The sequence below is a fragment of the Tenrec ecaudatus genome, chromosome 8 (genome assembly GCF_050624435.1).
Source record: "Tenrec ecaudatus isolate mTenEca1 chromosome 8, mTenEca1.hap1, whole genome shotgun sequence".
Classification (NCBI taxonomy): domain Eukaryota; kingdom Metazoa; phylum Chordata; class Mammalia; order Afrosoricida; family Tenrecidae; genus Tenrec; species Tenrec ecaudatus.
In genome coordinates, this window is record NC_134537.1 from 10,740,376 (window position 1) to 10,757,043 (window position 16,668).

The window sequence follows — 16,668 nt, forward strand, 5'->3', positions numbered from 1 at the left end:
AAATGTTTCTGTTCTTTTCTAGCTTGACCTTATTTCTCTGCTCTTCTTTCAGAGAATCATCTAATATTTTCTGTCTCCAGTTGCTCCTGACCCACTCTCTCCTCAACCCACCTTGATGGGTTGTGTGTGTGTTACACATCAACACATTCTTGTCCAAGTCTATGATCTTCGCATTGACAACCCAATGGCATTTCACAGTTATTATCTTTCTTGACCCTCTCCTCATCCCTTGGCTTCTATGATCTCAACTTCTAGCTTTTTCCAGATCATTGGTCACTCTTGCAACTCCTTGCTGCCTCCTCCTGTATTTGACCTGTGCCAGAATGCCCATTGAACAGATGGTGTGGTAGTTACACAATTTTATGCCAACTTGATAAAAGAAGGAAGGGGTGGAGTCTAGCCCCTCCTCATGAAGATTCTGGGGCTTCTCTCCCTCCCTGGAGGTGGGCCACACTCTCTCTCTGCTAGACATTCCTGTTGACCAGCCACATGGAGCCACGCTGATGGCAGCCCGAGCCCTGGAGATGCTTCCATCGCCACTGGACCCATAAGACTTCCCACCCACTGGCTTGTGATCTTCCTACATTTGGCATCATTGCATTTGCTACGTGACTCAGAAGAGGAACTCATAGGCTAACATCAGATGTATGGGCTAATATCAAATTTATGAACTTGATCTGGACTGGGCTGGGATGTTTTATTGATGCATAATTACTTCTTGGTATAAAATTCTTTCTTACACATAGATGAGCACCTCTAGATTGGTTTCCCTAGTCAACCCAGACTAACACTGATGGAAAAGTAGGAGAGGCTGGTGTCATTCCAACCAAAGGGTAGAAGTGCTTGCATTCCAGAGGCTGCACTCAAGAGCAGCAGTCACCAGGAGAGGACAGTGGCAGTAGCATGGTACTGCCTCAGTGGCATCATGGTGTCAGACTCAGGGGACAGAGCTAAAGTAGAGAAGATAGCTATTTCTAAGCGTTCATGAGACCAGGCAGCGTCTTGGACCATTATCATATGGGTTCTCTTGTTTGCACGAAGCCCCCAGCAGGAAGGAATTTTATTACAACTTTCCCTTGAGCTAAAGAAAAATAAAGATGGAGGGGAAGTTATGCTGCATTTAAAAACCTCTTTAAGGGAGGGAGACAGAGGAGGATAGTTATGGAATATAAATTTAAAAATTCAAAATAAATAATATAATACACAATAGTCTCAATAGCATTTTTATACACAAGCTGCAGAAAGGAGTTTCATGTGGCTTTTTCTTATAGGTGAGAAAGGGGCCAGTCCTCCATCGTCCTAGAAATAGCTGTACATCTGTCAGACTCACCCAAACACACACACACACACACACACACACACACACACACTCACCCAATCACAACAATCAAATCTGGCTTTCCAAAGCAAACACATTATTTTCTATGTAATTGCTATAATTAGGGATGGGGACATCACTGACCCATTAGCAGGAAAAACAGATGGAATGAGATTTGTCTTCATGTGTGAGCTCAGATGTTGTGAAAATATTGTTAAGTTGTTATGCATCAACTCAGCCACCAATGCTATATGGCTGGGGTGCTAACTTGCAAATAGAGGTGGGGACAGTACCATCTAGTTGTTCAGAATGATGATTTTAGATGTCTCTTGTGATAGGGAATCAAAACTTGTGGCGATGGCGACATTATTTCAAGCAAACTTCAGAGGGAAAGGCAGTACCTACTGGGGTTCCCCCAGTCTGTTCCCCTATTTTATCACATGTGATCCAGAAGCCCTGGCAGGTATTCATGGGCCCTTTCCCCAGTCATTTCCCCCACTCATCACTTTCTGTCTGGACTCTGAGCCTGCTTCTAGCTCCTAACAGCCTACCTGCAACCTCACCATTGTCTTGGGTCTGTGTGGGAAGGGGGTTAAGATGATACAGAACTGTGTGAAATATTAGGGTTTGAAAGAGGAGTCCAGGCTGGCATGTGTATTCTTAAAAATGGCACTCTGGTTCTTCCCAGCCCCACATAGTTAAGGACCTTATGGGATAGCACAGAAGTTCCAGAGAGAAGGGGATACAAAATCCTTCATAGCAGGAGTTGACTTTGCAAGCCCCCCAACCGCAGCTTTCAGGAGAGATTAAGAAGGCAGCGAAAAGGCAGACACAGAAGAAGGTAAGGCAAGCCAGAGACAGAACTTGAAAGATTCAGTATAGATCCTTGACCCTATTAGGGATTGAATTGTGCTCCCCTAAAATATAGTTTAACATCTTAACCCCTATACTGATGAATGTAACCTTGTTAGAAAATGGGTTCTTTTAATTTTTTTGGAGGATAGTATCAATGAACTAGGTGGGTCCTAACTAGTGTTGTGTAGTAAAAGTAGAGAGTGGAGAGAGTTACACTGGGGGTTGGGGTGGGGGTGGGGGGAAACACACCTTGTGAGGACGCAGTGAAAAGCCAGATGAACTCAAGAGAATGCCCAAGGTGACCATAAACTAGAAGCGACAGAAGGATCTTCCCCATGAGGAGGCAGAGAAACCATGGTCCTGCCAATGTCCTGAATGAAGACATCTAGGCTCCAAAACGATACATTTCTGTTTTTAAAGTCACTCACTTTTGTTGTCGCTGTTTCTGGTTTGTTGGTTTACATCAGGCCCTTACAACCTCTGATGTTTATAGTGTGACTGTGTGCACTTCTGGGCACCTTCTCTAAAAGACACGTTGAGTTAATTAGTTTATTGTGCCAACCTGGCTGATAAACACATGTAGGGTTAATTGAAGGGTGGCGAGATAATGGCTCTGTGAGTCTCGCCTTTCAAGTTCTCTGGTCTCTTGCTTTGTGATGGTTGGACCAGGGTGCAGCTGTCTTAGCCAGTTCTCTGCTTCAGCTTGCAAGGCTCACTTCCTGCAATACATCCCCAAGGAGAAGCCACATAGATCTACCCCAGTGCAGCCCTGGGTGTTGAAACAGCCATGTGGAGACCCCTGCCAGTACTGAGATACTTACACATTCACTGTTTTGACTTTTCTCCTGCAGTCAGCATCATTGTGTGTGTTTTGTGAGATGGAGGAGGACTTTGTGGATTGGTGTCAGTCATATGGGTTAATGTCGGATTTGTGGGCTTGGGCAGCACTGGTTTGGGATGCTTTCTTGATGTGCACTTGACCTTTATATAAAACTCTCTTATATATGAGTTTCTGTGGATTTGTTTCTGTAATGTATCCAGATTAACACAATACCCAAACTCATTGCCATTGAGTAGATGCTGATTTATAGCCTCCCTAGAGTTTCCAAGACTGTAACTCTTTATGGGAATGGATGAATAGGAATAACATTGGATTTTTCATCGGTTAAAGTGACATGCTAGGCCCTCTCTCTCCCTCTCCCCCATCACTCCTACCCCCCTGCCTTCACCAGCACTTGCCTGTCAATGAATGCTTCCGAGAAGTCACTCCTTGGGATAGTCGATTGTTTGCTTGGTTGCTTTTTAGTGGCAATGGTGAAGGAGTTGAATTTTATGTTTGGACTTAGGCGGCGCAAAGGATAGGCTAAAAGCAAGGAAGGAAAGGATGAGAACCTTCTGCTCTCCAGAAGCAGAAAGCCACAGGCATTTGGGGAAGGCGTGGGGTTTTCGGGGAATAGAATAAAGCCTTTGAATGAACACGGGCTTTCACTGAGCTTTTGAGTCATCCGAAGCCTCTCCCACCCTCAATCAATCACCTGGGTGACTCTAGGCTTCTCCTGGACTGGGGAGGAGGATTAAGGGCCCGTCTCAGAGCTGACAGTCATTTGAGCTGAGGCCTCTTTAAAGGATAGGTTGGGATTTTCACAGTCAGAGGGAAGCATTCCAGGGGACTGACTGAATGTTGTGTGGGAAGAGTCAGAGCTGAGAAAGAGCCTAGCCTGAGTGTTTTGTGACTTCTAGTGGGCCAATGGAATCCTGTCAGGAGGTTCTAGTTCACCTCTGTGGTAGGTATATAATCTGGTGTCAATTCGGGACTTGAGAGGATTAAGGGTGAAGGGGTGGAGTCTAGTCTGTCAATCTGGTCATAGCCAATGAGGTCTCTGTGTGGGCATGGCCTTCTATACACATCCTCTCTCTGCTCACTCCCTAGGAGATGCCCTACTGACAGGACACATGGCGCTAAGCCCTGGGAGCTAGAGAAGCCACATGGAGCTACCCTGATGCAGCCAGACCTCAGGAGCCGGAGAAGCCACATGGAGACCCTTGCCAGTGCTGAGATGCTTACAACACCACTGGATCCACAAGACTTCCCGCCCACTGGCCTGAGATCCTCCTGCATTCGGCATCATTGCATGTATTTTGTGAGTCTGAAGATGACTTTATAGACTGGTATCAGACATATAGGCTAATATTGGACTTATGGCCTTGATCTGGACTGGGCTGGGGCATTTTCTCAACATTCAATTGCTCTTGTATATGAACCTCTTTCTTATACACATGTGAGTGTCCATGCATTTGTTTCTTTAGCCAACCAAGATGAACACAACCTCTGAGAGTGCCTGGAGCAGGCTTTCCAGCTGCACTTGTATCTGCCCTTTTCGAGTTGGCTGAGCAGCCTGTTTCCTCTTGGCCTCCCTGCATATCAGGGATAGGGCAAGGAAAGCAAACTCTCACTCTTTTGCATCAGGAACGAATGACTCACTTCTTTGTCCTCCGACAGCTCGACCAGTGATGGTCACTAGCCGATGTCTGGCTAAGTGACATCAGCAGAGCCATTGTGCCCCAGAGAGGCAGCATTTCAGGGCCCCGGCTGACCAGGAAGAAAGGTGGGTGGACATATGGGAGACAATAGCAGTGTCATCTAAACACAAAGAAACTCAGTGCTGACGAAAGAGGGCAACATCCCATTCATCACCAGGGTGGTTTCACAAAGATGCATCTGGTGGAAAGGCTTGCTCCTGGATTCTGTCCGTGGGGGAGCATTCACTGCACATGATGCATGCTTGTCCGGGCACAGGATGCTGGCCTGGTCTCACCTTTTCAAAGATTGGCCTTTGCGGAACCTGAACCTCGTTCCCCGAGTAGGTTTGTCATGAAAAAGAAGGAAACGGCAGAGAAGAATCCATCTCCGACAGGACAGCTCTGAGAGCATTCAAATGACCGGGATGACTTGGAAGCAGCAGCAGGGTATATCACAGAGAGAGGTGCAGTAGACCACATCTGGCCGCGCGACGGCCTGCACGTCACCCTTTCCTCTTCGACTCAGTCATGATGGCAGGACTCGGCGTGTAGAGACAGCAAAGCCACTGCATGCCGTCTCACTGCATCCCCTCATGGCTTCACGCTTCGGGGCTGTGCCAATTAGTGACTCCAGGCCGGCGGCGCTCTGGGACAGCTCACACATGCAGCACCGACAGAAGAAGGCTGCCCTGACGGTGGTGGAGGCAATCTGTCTTCACGTGCCTCCCCGTGCAAACACAGCTGGACACGGGGCACACTTGGTGTGGCTTTGGGGGGCACTGGACTCCTGGTGGGTTAAACTGGGAATGTGCTTAGCGGCTAACTGAAAGGTTGATGCTCTAGTCCACAAACAAGTGCTTTGGAAGAAAGGCTGTGCTCCCTAAACTCTGCCATTGCCCTATGGAGTACAATTCTGATCGGATACCCAGGAGATCACCATTGTCTGCCATCAGCTCTATGGCAGCTGGGCCTTGCAGCTCGGTCCAGCTCTCCTGGGCTTATAGAAAGCCTTGAGAGATACTCAAGTAAACACCACTGAAGTTCTTAGGCTTCCAGGCCTGTAAACTGCAAACTACTGCTTGGCTGGTGGCTTGGGGCCCAGTGAACATGGAAGGAGACAGAGAGCTACAGGCAACAGGAACTTTTTACCTGGTTCACTGTACTAGCCTGGGTGCTTCAGAGAAACAAATCTACAGAAACTCATGTATAAGGGAGAGTTTTATATAAAGGGTAAGCGCACATCAAGAAAACATCCCAACCCAGTGCTGCCCAAGCCCACAAGTCCAACATTAACCCATATGTCTGACACCAATCCACACAGTCCTTCTCCATCTCACAAAACAGATACAGTGATGCTGACTGCAGGAGGAAAGTGAGTCAGTGACTGTGTAAACATCTCAGTGCTGACAGGGGTCTCCACACGGCTGCTCCAGCACCCAGGGCTGCATCGGGGTAGGTCTGTGTGGCTTCTCCTCAGGGATGTCTTGCAGGAAGTGAGTCTTTCCAGCTAAAGCAGGGAAATGACGAAGGCAGATGCACCCTGGTCCGATCATCAGAAAGCAAGAGACCCGAGACCTTGAAAGGCGAGGCTCACCAAGCCATTTATCCCTCAGCCCTTCAATTAACCCCACATGTGTTTATCGGCCAGGTTGGCATAATAAACTCACTCATGTCTCTCACTGAGCCCCCATAGCGCTTACCTCGTCCAACAGAGAAATTTAACTTTGGCCCGCTGCAAAGAGCCACAAGGAAACTCAGTGGGAAATCCCTAACCTGCAAGGCAGTGGATTTGGTTGTTTCTGGGCCACAGTAACCTGATATCCTTTAGAACTTGGGCTAAACTAATTGAGCAATAAGTAGACATCGCTCCATGGATTCTGAGGGAAGTGAGAAGACAGACAAGACTAGAAGAAAGCTTTGCCCCAAAGAGCTGAAATACACCCATTCCAGGGTCTTATTCCTTTTACAATGGCCCCCCAACCAGGCTGGGGTTCTCTGGGTGAACTTCCACCTCCACCCTTTTATCAACTGTGGTTATGCATTGGGTTGCTGTTCGAAAGGTCAGCAGTTCAAAACCACCAGCCTCGCCCTAGGAGAAAGACAGGGCTCTGTGTTCCTGAAAACAGTCTCAGTTTCAGAAACTCACAGGGACAGTGGTACTGTGTCCTAGGGGGTTGCACCATCAGTTGGCATAGACTGGATGGCAGTGAGTTCTTTCAGGAAAGAGTCAGGCCTAGATAGTTAGCATCGTCTCTGGCAGAGGTGGGGATGGGGACAAGCTAGCTGAGAAGGAAATCGAGTCATCAAAAACTAGTTAGGTTTTTCTGGCTGGTGTGTCGTTTCCAAATGTTTTTATGACACCAGCAAAAGTGGTTTTATTGTGCACCCTTAAAATATGCACATCAATTTATCAATTATTGACATTACATCAATTTATTGATTATTGACATAACTCCAGCTCTTGTAACTCCCTTGTGTAGCCTGTCCTCCACTTGGGAAGCTACTGCTCTAGTCTTTGGGAGCTCTGAGCTCCAGCTTTTTAGGGCAAGGAGGAAGAAGAGGGCTTCACCCTTAGAAGAGATGGGTTGTCATTCAACACATGAGTTGTGTTAAAAAAGTCAATAACAACAATCACCCCCAGTAGCTAAAGAACAACAAAATAAGAAGCCTCACACTGCTTACCTGAGCATGAATGGTCCTGATAAACAAATAGAAAGCAACAAATTCAGGGAAGATTGTGGGGAGATTAGAACTTACATCCATTGCTGGTGGGTTACAACCATTATAGAGACTGGTAGGGAGCTTCCTCAAAGTATTAGAAATAGAGATACTGAATGATAAATCAATCCCTGTCCTAGGTATGTATATACTCCAGAGAACTAATGGCAATGGCCCAAGTAGACACGTGCACACCTGGTGTGGTGAAGAGGGTATGAGTCAAACTTGGCTGGGTCATGATTTCAGAGGTTTGACAGTTCTGACGTAGTCGCCCCTGGTGATGAAATCTGACCTAATGTAATCGATAATGTAACACAAAGAGATCTTCTATGAGCAGCCAGTCAATTGCAGGGGCATTTCCTCAGAGACGTGGTTCTCTTCCAATATATCTGGACATGTTGGCAAAGTTCTCTTGATTTTTGCTGCATTTGAAGCATATACCTGGCTTCCCGTCATCTGGCCTCCTGTTCTTTGAGCTAGTGGCCTGATGTATTGCCAACTGATCTTGGTTGTAGTTAGCTTCTGCAGCCTGTGATGACTCAGCTGCTATCTGATCTGTCAACCTTGGTTTCATTCACCTCTGAAGTCAATAGGTACTGATCTTGGGTTTGTTAGTCCCTGAGGCTACATGAGTCAGGAGATGCCTCCAGCCTGACACCTAACCCACGTACATTGGACTTATCAGCCTCTACAATTATGTGAGTGTGAGTACTCTAGATAAGCATACGTATATGAGACAGAAGAAGAATGAATGCATTTGAATTATGGTGCTGGAGAAGAATATACCAACTTGACAGCACCTAACGAAATCCTATGAGACCAAATAGTAATTGCCAAAAATCAAAGAGGGTAAGGTAGGAGTGGAAGGGGCAGCAGAGGAATTAGATGAATAGAAACAGAGCAACCAGGAGATAACAAGAAGAGGCTGCTGACACATTGTAGAGAATAGAGTTGATGCCATTGACAAGGCTGGCTAGCGCTTGTTAAATGGGCGCTGATTGGCTGTGTAAACTTTTACTAAAATAAGACTTAAAAATCAATGGCAATTGGAAACCAGATTCATGGGATACTTCAAGACTGGGGAACCCCTGAATCTGTTGCCTAGAAATCACCGAAAAGCCTAGAATTGGAACTATCTCATGAAGTCACCTTTAAAGGAAACGACCATTAGCTGACTTCATATGGGTTGACCTAAGAACCGTGATCTTTTAAAGAATCATCTAGATGAGGGAAAATGGACAACAGTAACCCTAAAACATAGAAGCTAACTTGAAGGGACAAAGTCCAAGCTTATGGTGATGAGACAATGTGGGCAGGGGGTGGGGGTGGCACCTTGGGAAGAATGTAGCCATTGTCCATGACCTGCAGGTGTAAGACATGCTGAATGGGTTTTGTATATTGTCACCCAAATCGAAGAAATGCTGATGGTATAAAAAAATCAACCTAAGAGGAACCATATCAAGGTCTTCTCTGGTCGATAAATGATGGCAGGCACGAGTGATACCATCTAAGAACTCCATGTTAACACTTGTTCAGTCCAAAGTCAGCATGGGAAGCCACGTGGCTGAACCAAGACAACACTTTCACTGTTTAGAGACACACAGAGTGACAGCGTGTGTCTCGGGGTGTCCTGTGGGCCATGAGTGTCCGCTTCGGACCAGGTGCCCTCTGTAGAAGAGGTAAAAAGGGAGATGGAGGTTTGGGGATCTCCGTGCTCCTACCCCTTGGTTTTGGGATTCCTGCCAGACAGGTGGGTGTTGGGATGAGCTTGAGAGGTGCTCTACCCCCCTTTTGGCTGTGCTCCTCCCAGATCAGGACCCCCGCTGCCTGATGAGGTGAGCCACACAGGCGTCCTGCACCTGCTCTTTGCCAGGCTCTGTGAGGGACAAACAGCTCCTGAAGAGGTTTTGAGGCCACTGCAGGAGAACGAGAGGCAAACACATCTATGCAGCCTCCTGAGCATTTTCCAAAAAGCAGGCCGTGAGGCAAAGAGTGAATTTGGGAGGTGATCCCTGTGTAGACACTGGAGGGACATAGAGTGAGAGGAACAAAAATCACAAAAGGGGTGTCTGTGAGCAAGTTTTCACAGGGAGCAGCGGGACCCCCACCTCACAGGAAACCCAGTGAAAGACCCGAACCTGACCCCCAGTATGATCCAATCGCACTGGCTTCACGCAAGCTTGTTCGCAGTACGGTCACCCTGTGTTCATCCTAGACCTGCCGGTCAGAGGGTCAGAGTTCAAGTTTGAGAAGGACCGCCTTAATCCTTTTCTATATATCCCACGTGAAATCGTTGACATAAAGCGCCGTTTTGTATCGGGTTCTACAACGCTGGCTCCTCCTGCCTCTATTCTCCGAGGTTTCTGACATTTGCCATGGATCTCCGAGCTTTCTGTTTTTCTCGGATGTGCTTTCAAAAGCAGCTCCCTGACCGGCTCATCTCCTCCCTGAGACCCTTCTGTAAGGGTGCAGTATAGCACTGATGAAACATACAACTTTCCTCTAGTTCTTTAATGCTTCCTCCCCCACTATCATGACCCCAATTCTACCTTACAAATCCGGCTAGACCAGAGCATGTACATAGGTACAGATCAGAGCTCTCAACACAGGGAACCCAGGACAGATAAACCCCTCAGGCCCAATAACGAGAGTAGCGATAACAGGAGGGAAAGGGGAAGATGGGGGAGAAAGGGGGGATCGATCACAGTGATCTACCTATAACCCCCTCTCTGGGGGATGGACAACAGAAAAGAGGGTGAAGGGAGATGTCGGAAAGTGCATGACAAAATAATAAAAATTTATAAATTATGAAGGGTTCATGAGAGGGAGGGTGGGGTAGGGAGGGGAAAAATGAGGAGCTGATACCAAGGCTCAAGTAGAAAGAAAATGCTTTGAGACCAACACAACGGATGTATGGCTGGATTGTGATAACAGTTGTATGAGCCCCTAATTTAAAAATGCAGCTCCATTTATGTGTACTGTATCATCATCGTCACTCAGCTGCCGAGACAGAAGGTTCACTCAACCCAATGTTCTGTGAAATGCAAATTTTGCATGGGAAATACTTCCCCTGGAGAACACAGAGCGGCTGTCAGGAAAGAAGCTATTTTTAAAGGCGCACGCCAAATGTCTCCCAGGCTTTTGCGTTTTAGCAAAACGCTCCATGAATCAAGGACCCAGGGTGAAAAGTCGACACCAACGCACGTTGCGAGGGTGAGAGAGCTCCCAAGGATGTCACGCACATGTCACATCTGAATACAGAAGTGCCAAGTGTGGAAGAGTTTGCTCATACACCCTTTATGTTGATAAATGTAAATTTCCATCGCTGAGACAGGCTTCAGGTGACTTGGCATTGGCCACTAGTGCTTCTTCTGGGAGAGCCATCCACTCCTGAATACCAGCCCTTGAGAACTGCATGCACCAGACAGTCGGATCCCGTTGTCCATGGGGTAACATGGGGTTTTGATGAGCAAGCCCAACCACCATATCTCCAGGTCATCCCTACACAAGGCTAACATGAATATTTCAGGTAGTGGATCACTGAACGGTGGCCGTAATCTTGCTGCACAGTCAACCACTCTCACAGGTGATACCCTAACAAGAGCGTAGAAGCTGCTCTCCCTTGTGGGCTAGCCAGGTGTCCTCCAGCGTGAGCCCACTTGAGGATCCCCTGGAGGGCTTTGTTAGGCAACAAGCTGCTGGACCTCACTCCAAAGTTTCAAATTCACTGAGTCTGGAATGGGATCCAAGAATTTTGCCTTTCAAACAAGCCCTCGGGTGATGTTGGTCTAGGGACCACACTTGAAGATTCTCTGACCTAGGAGCAAGGGAAAGTGAGCCAACTTATGTGAAACGCTTCCACCTGCACCTGGGATACTCCACCCCCCTGCCATCGAGTGGATTCCAACTCAGAGCAGCACTATCTCGGGTTTGTAAGTCTTTACAGGAGCAGGCAGCCTCACCTTTCTGCCTGACACTGAACGATAGCCAACTGCTCTCCTGTGTGCGAGGTCCATTCATCCTATTCCTCTGATCAGAGAAGGAGATGACACTTGGAGAAAGTGAAGAGACTCGTCCCAAGTCACATAGCTTGGAGTGGGAGAGCTGGGACTGAAACCAAGCCCTGTCGGACTCCAGAGCCCAGTTCTTTCCTCATCCTCAGGGAAGAGAAGGGTGGTCGTGAACTGCACTGCTGGGGAAAGAGACTTTCTTTCCCCGAGCAACCACCGTAGCCGGCAACGTCATATGGCACGAGGTCGAAATAGTGTGTGTGGGGTGGGGGTGGGATGGGATGCACAGTGCAGAGGAAACTAATACGATGTGGTAGAAGATACCCAAATGTGGAATGTGGAATGTTGAGTAAGAAGATATTCAATAAGTGAGATACAGGTGCAGTTCAATACAGTCACCATCTATTCCTGCTCACGGATTTACAGGTTGACTGGGGGAGGGCTCTGCTAATTTTGGATGCGCTTAGCTGAACTTGGTGGCAACTTGGGTCTGGATCTGTGCCTCGAGCCAGTAGTCTACCGGGCTACCTTCTTATCCTGAAAGACAACTCGAGAGTCCAAACAACACCAGCAACGACACCTCACCACCATTGAGTCAACGCCAACTCATCGTGACCCAATAGGACAGAGACGATCTGCCCCTTTTAGTTTTCAAGACTTTAAATCTTTACAGAAATATACAGCCTCAGCTTTCTCTCAAGGAGCAGCTGGTAGATTTGAACCACTGACTCACTTAGCAGCTTAATGCCGAGCCCATGGTGTCACTTCAATGAACACATTCAAGCCCTTTGTGTAGCTCTTTTATTAACCCCTAGTTAATGAATTCTTTCATTCAGTGCTACTGGTTAAATGCAACAGCAATTTGCAATGAGCTCTTCTAGTCTCATTTAACATTTGCCCCAGCATGATCCATTCTAACCAGAAGGGCCCTTCTTGGTTTTAAATAGATCATCAGCTGAATGATAAACAGGAGGCTCTTTTCATGTAAGACCACCCGGAGTCCTCAGAGGAGCAGCTAAGACTTTGTGTGGGCACTCGCTGATTGGTAATTAAACATACTATATAAGTGGATTGAGAGACTGTACTTGTAATTAGGCAAATTTGCTATCCATTGATTATTTTGATTCTTTGATTATTACATTCTTTGATCCTCTAAGAGAACAGGCCCAGTGGACTTTCCTTCCAGCCAAACGATATAAGGATCTGTTAGTTTGGTTCCAACCATCACCAGCTTACGTACAAGAAAACACCACCCGCTCATGCACCAAGCCCACAATTGTCGCATGCCTGAGACCACTGTGGCAGCCACTGTTATCAAGCCATCTCGTTGGCTTCTTTCTCTTCACCAAACATGATGTCCTCTCAGGAGGGACTGGTCTCTCCAGACAACATATTCAAGGCGCGAGAGTTCAAGTCTAGACATCCTCATTTCCAAGGAACATTCTGACTGCATTTATTCCAAGCCAGATTTTCTGCTCTTCTGGTGGTCTACAACAAGGTAACTATTCTCCACCAACCCCACAGTTCAAAGGCCTCGATTCTTCTTTCGTCCTCCTTCTTCACTGTCCAGCTTTCACCCATGTGTGAGTCCCAGTTGACTAGAGAAACAAATCCAAGGACACACGTATGTGCAAAAGAAAGAGCTTTCTATAAAAGAACAATTGTATATTAAGGAAACATCCCAGCCCAGGCTGGATTAAGTCCAAAAGTCCAATATTAGCCCATATGTCTGATACTAGTTCATAAATTCCGCTTCAGACTCACGCAGCACATGCAATGACACTGAATGCAGCAAGATCACAGGACAGTGGGTGGAATGTCTTGTGGATCCAGTGGCGGTGGAAGCATTTAAACTCTGGCGCAGGTCTCCACGTGGCTTCTCCAGCTCTCTGAGTGTCTCGACAACAGGGACAGCAGAGAGAGAATGAGAGAGACAGACAGAGAGAGAGAGAGAGAGAGAGAGAGAGAGAGAGAGAGAGAGAGAGAGAGAGAGAGAGAGAGAGAGAGAGAGAATGGGTCTGGCCTCCAGTGAGCTATTTATCTCCGTTGCACCTCTGAGGTCATCAAGCTGCGACCTGATGGACAGGCAAGACTCCATCCCTTCAATCTTTTTTTTTTTTTAAATCACTTTATTGGAGGCTCTTACAACTCTTAAGACATTCCATACAGCAATTGTATCAAGCATTTTTAACGTATGTTGCCATCATCATTTGAGTCCTTGGTATCAGCCTCTCTTTTTTCCTTCCCTCCCCCCACTCCCACACTTGTAGTTCCTTGATAAATTATAAATGCTTATTATTTTCATATCTTACACCAAGCGCTGTCTCCTTTTACCCATGTTTCTGTCGTTCATCCCCTTGGGAGGGGTGTAGTTAATATGATTAGTTAATACTGATCATTGCAATCAGTTCCCCTGTCCTCCCTTCCTTCCCCCACCCTCCACCTATCCTCTTAGTATCACTACTCCAAATTCTGTTCCCGAGAATTCATGAACTCTTATCTATATCAGTGTACATGCTCCTTTCCACAGAACTGAAAGGTAGGACTGGGGTCATGATAGTAGGGGGTGAGGAAGCATGAAAGAACTGGGAGAATAACATTGGGTAATTGCTAAACTGCATCTAAGGCGCCCTGGTGGTGTAGTGAGTTAGTTGCTTCATGTGCTGGGCTCCTAACAGCACAGTCAGCAGTTTGAAACTAGCAGCTATTCTGCGGGAGAAAGAGGAGGCTTTCTACTCCTATGAAGATTCAGTCTTGGAAACTTCTGTCCTATGGAGTTGGATTAATCAGAATCAACTGGATGGCAGTACATCTGATTTTTGGAAACTACACTTAGAACCCTGAGGGCAAAGTGGTTAAGCCTTTGGCTGCCCACAGGCCAGCAGTTTGACCCCACTCTATTGGCAAAATAGGTGACGATCTGATTCTGCAAAGATATTGCTTGAAAACCCTGTAGGCCAATCTTACTCTAACCTATAAGATTGCTCAGAGTTGGAATAGATTCAATGGAATGAATCTAGATTTTGTTTGAACAGTATCTTCACAAGTGGGAGGGATGTTTCCCCACCCTGTAGAGAGGGCCATGTGAGTTTTAGGTCAGAGCTGAATGACCCGGGATAAAGAGGAGAAGCTGAGTGCTTCTTTGCCTGGGCCTGCTGCATGGCTCAGCCCCTCTTCTAAATTAATGCAGAACAAATATTTAGAGACTATTCATTTGGAAGGATGCACAATTATTAGCCTGCCTGGACGCCCACTGGTTTACTTGCTTGACTCAAAGGAATCTGGGTAAGTTCCATCCACTATAGTCCCAGATTTTAATTTTTCTTCCTCCCTTAGTCTGCTGTCCAGGAGAGAAGCACCAGGCCAACACAATGTTTGTGTTATGATAGTGTGTCTGAAAGTCTTGGTTGACCATCCCACACTAATTTCATTCAGATGGACAGTGGAGGAGTTCATCAGTGAGATGCATGTTAATTATAGAATCATTTTGATTTATTCTGGGGTACATATGATCATTGTTAACCTGGAAGAACACACCTTGTCTTGCTGAGAGGCTGATAGAACTTGTTTCTGTAAGCAGATAGGGACGGTCTGTGGTGGTCATGGTGGTCATGGAAGCGATTTCATGCCAACGGCGGCTTCCTCACCCATGGCAACACCCTTGACTGTTGAAAAACAAACATGCACTGACAGTTGAATCAGCCCTCTCATCCTCCAGTCCTTCATAGGCGGGTTATGGATCAAGAATGGTGTTTTCCTTTTTTTTTGACAAAGACAATTCACTAAAAATGTTGATTAGTAGGTCATAAATGAGAAGTAATAGGTTTTGAATAAGAAACAGGTTGCTATGGGTAAAAAAATCAAATGGCACCAAAGTCACACATTTTCTTGTATGTTTCTATGTACATTTGATTATACATATGTATATGTAATATACATACATGTGTAAAATACATGTATGTGAGATAGACACAGATGTATGTGAAATAGACATAGATATATGTTAAATATGCAGATATGTAAGATATATGGAATATATATTAATTCATACATATCTCTATATATGACATCTTAATATATATTAATTCATCTGGCTAGCTAGCTAGCTAGCTATCTTCAAAGCCCCTGTTACTGTTGAGTTGCCTCTGATTCGTGGTGATATGATGATCCCGTGTGTGCAGGGCAGACCTCTGGATCTGTCTTCTGTGGTGATGTTGTGGAAGTTCAACCAACCAATCTTGAGGTTCGTAGTCAAGTGTAAACACTGGTTCAGTGGGCCAGCACTTGGCTGGTAACTAACCAAAAGGTGGGCTGTTCAAATCCACAGCAGCCTCTCTTTGGGAGAGGGATGTGACAATCTGCTCCTGTAAACATTACCGCCTTGAAAACACGGTGGGGCAGGTCTCCTCTGTCCTTTGGGGTCACACTATGAGTCAGAATTAACTTCACAGTGATACAGATACCATGGATTGCCAAAAGAATGGGCAAGTCAGTCTCAGGAAACAAGCAGAATGGTCCTTAGATGTGAGGACGGACGATGTGACTGTGTTTCATATGCTGATGTCACCCAGGAAGACCAGTTGCTGAAAAAGGACCCCACACTTGGTAGAGAGAGGACTGAGGAAAACCCTCCAGGTAAAGCCCCAACAATGGACTAGCATGCACCAATGGCCATGCAGGTGCTGCAGGAATTGGGTGATATTTTCACCTGTTACATGTAGGACCACCAGGAGTTGGAGCCAACTTGATGGAAAGTAAAAATGCCACTCTTCCCCCTCGTCCCTGGATGAGCCCTGGTGGGTCTCTCGCTCTCTCTGGAGGACAACCCCTATTTCTGTGCTTTTGCATAATCTTAGAATTTTTCTTTTTTTCCCCTTCATATATCTGTTTTTACTTATTTTTTTAAGTAAATCACTTTATTGGGGCACTTACAGATCTTACAACAATCCATACATCCATTGTAATAAGCCTATTTGTGCATATGTTTCCATCATCATTTTCAAAACATTTTCTTTCCTTAAGTCCTTGATATCAGCTTCTTATTTTTCCCTCCCGCCTCTCCCTCCCACTCTCATGAACCTTTGATAGATTATAAATATTATTATTTTCATAACTTACACCATTTACTGTCTTCCTTCACCCACGTTTCTATGGTTCGTCCTCTTTGGGGCCGGGTGGTGGTGGTGGTTATACATTAATCATTGTGATCCATTCCCCCTTTCTCCTACCCTCATGGTATCGATATTC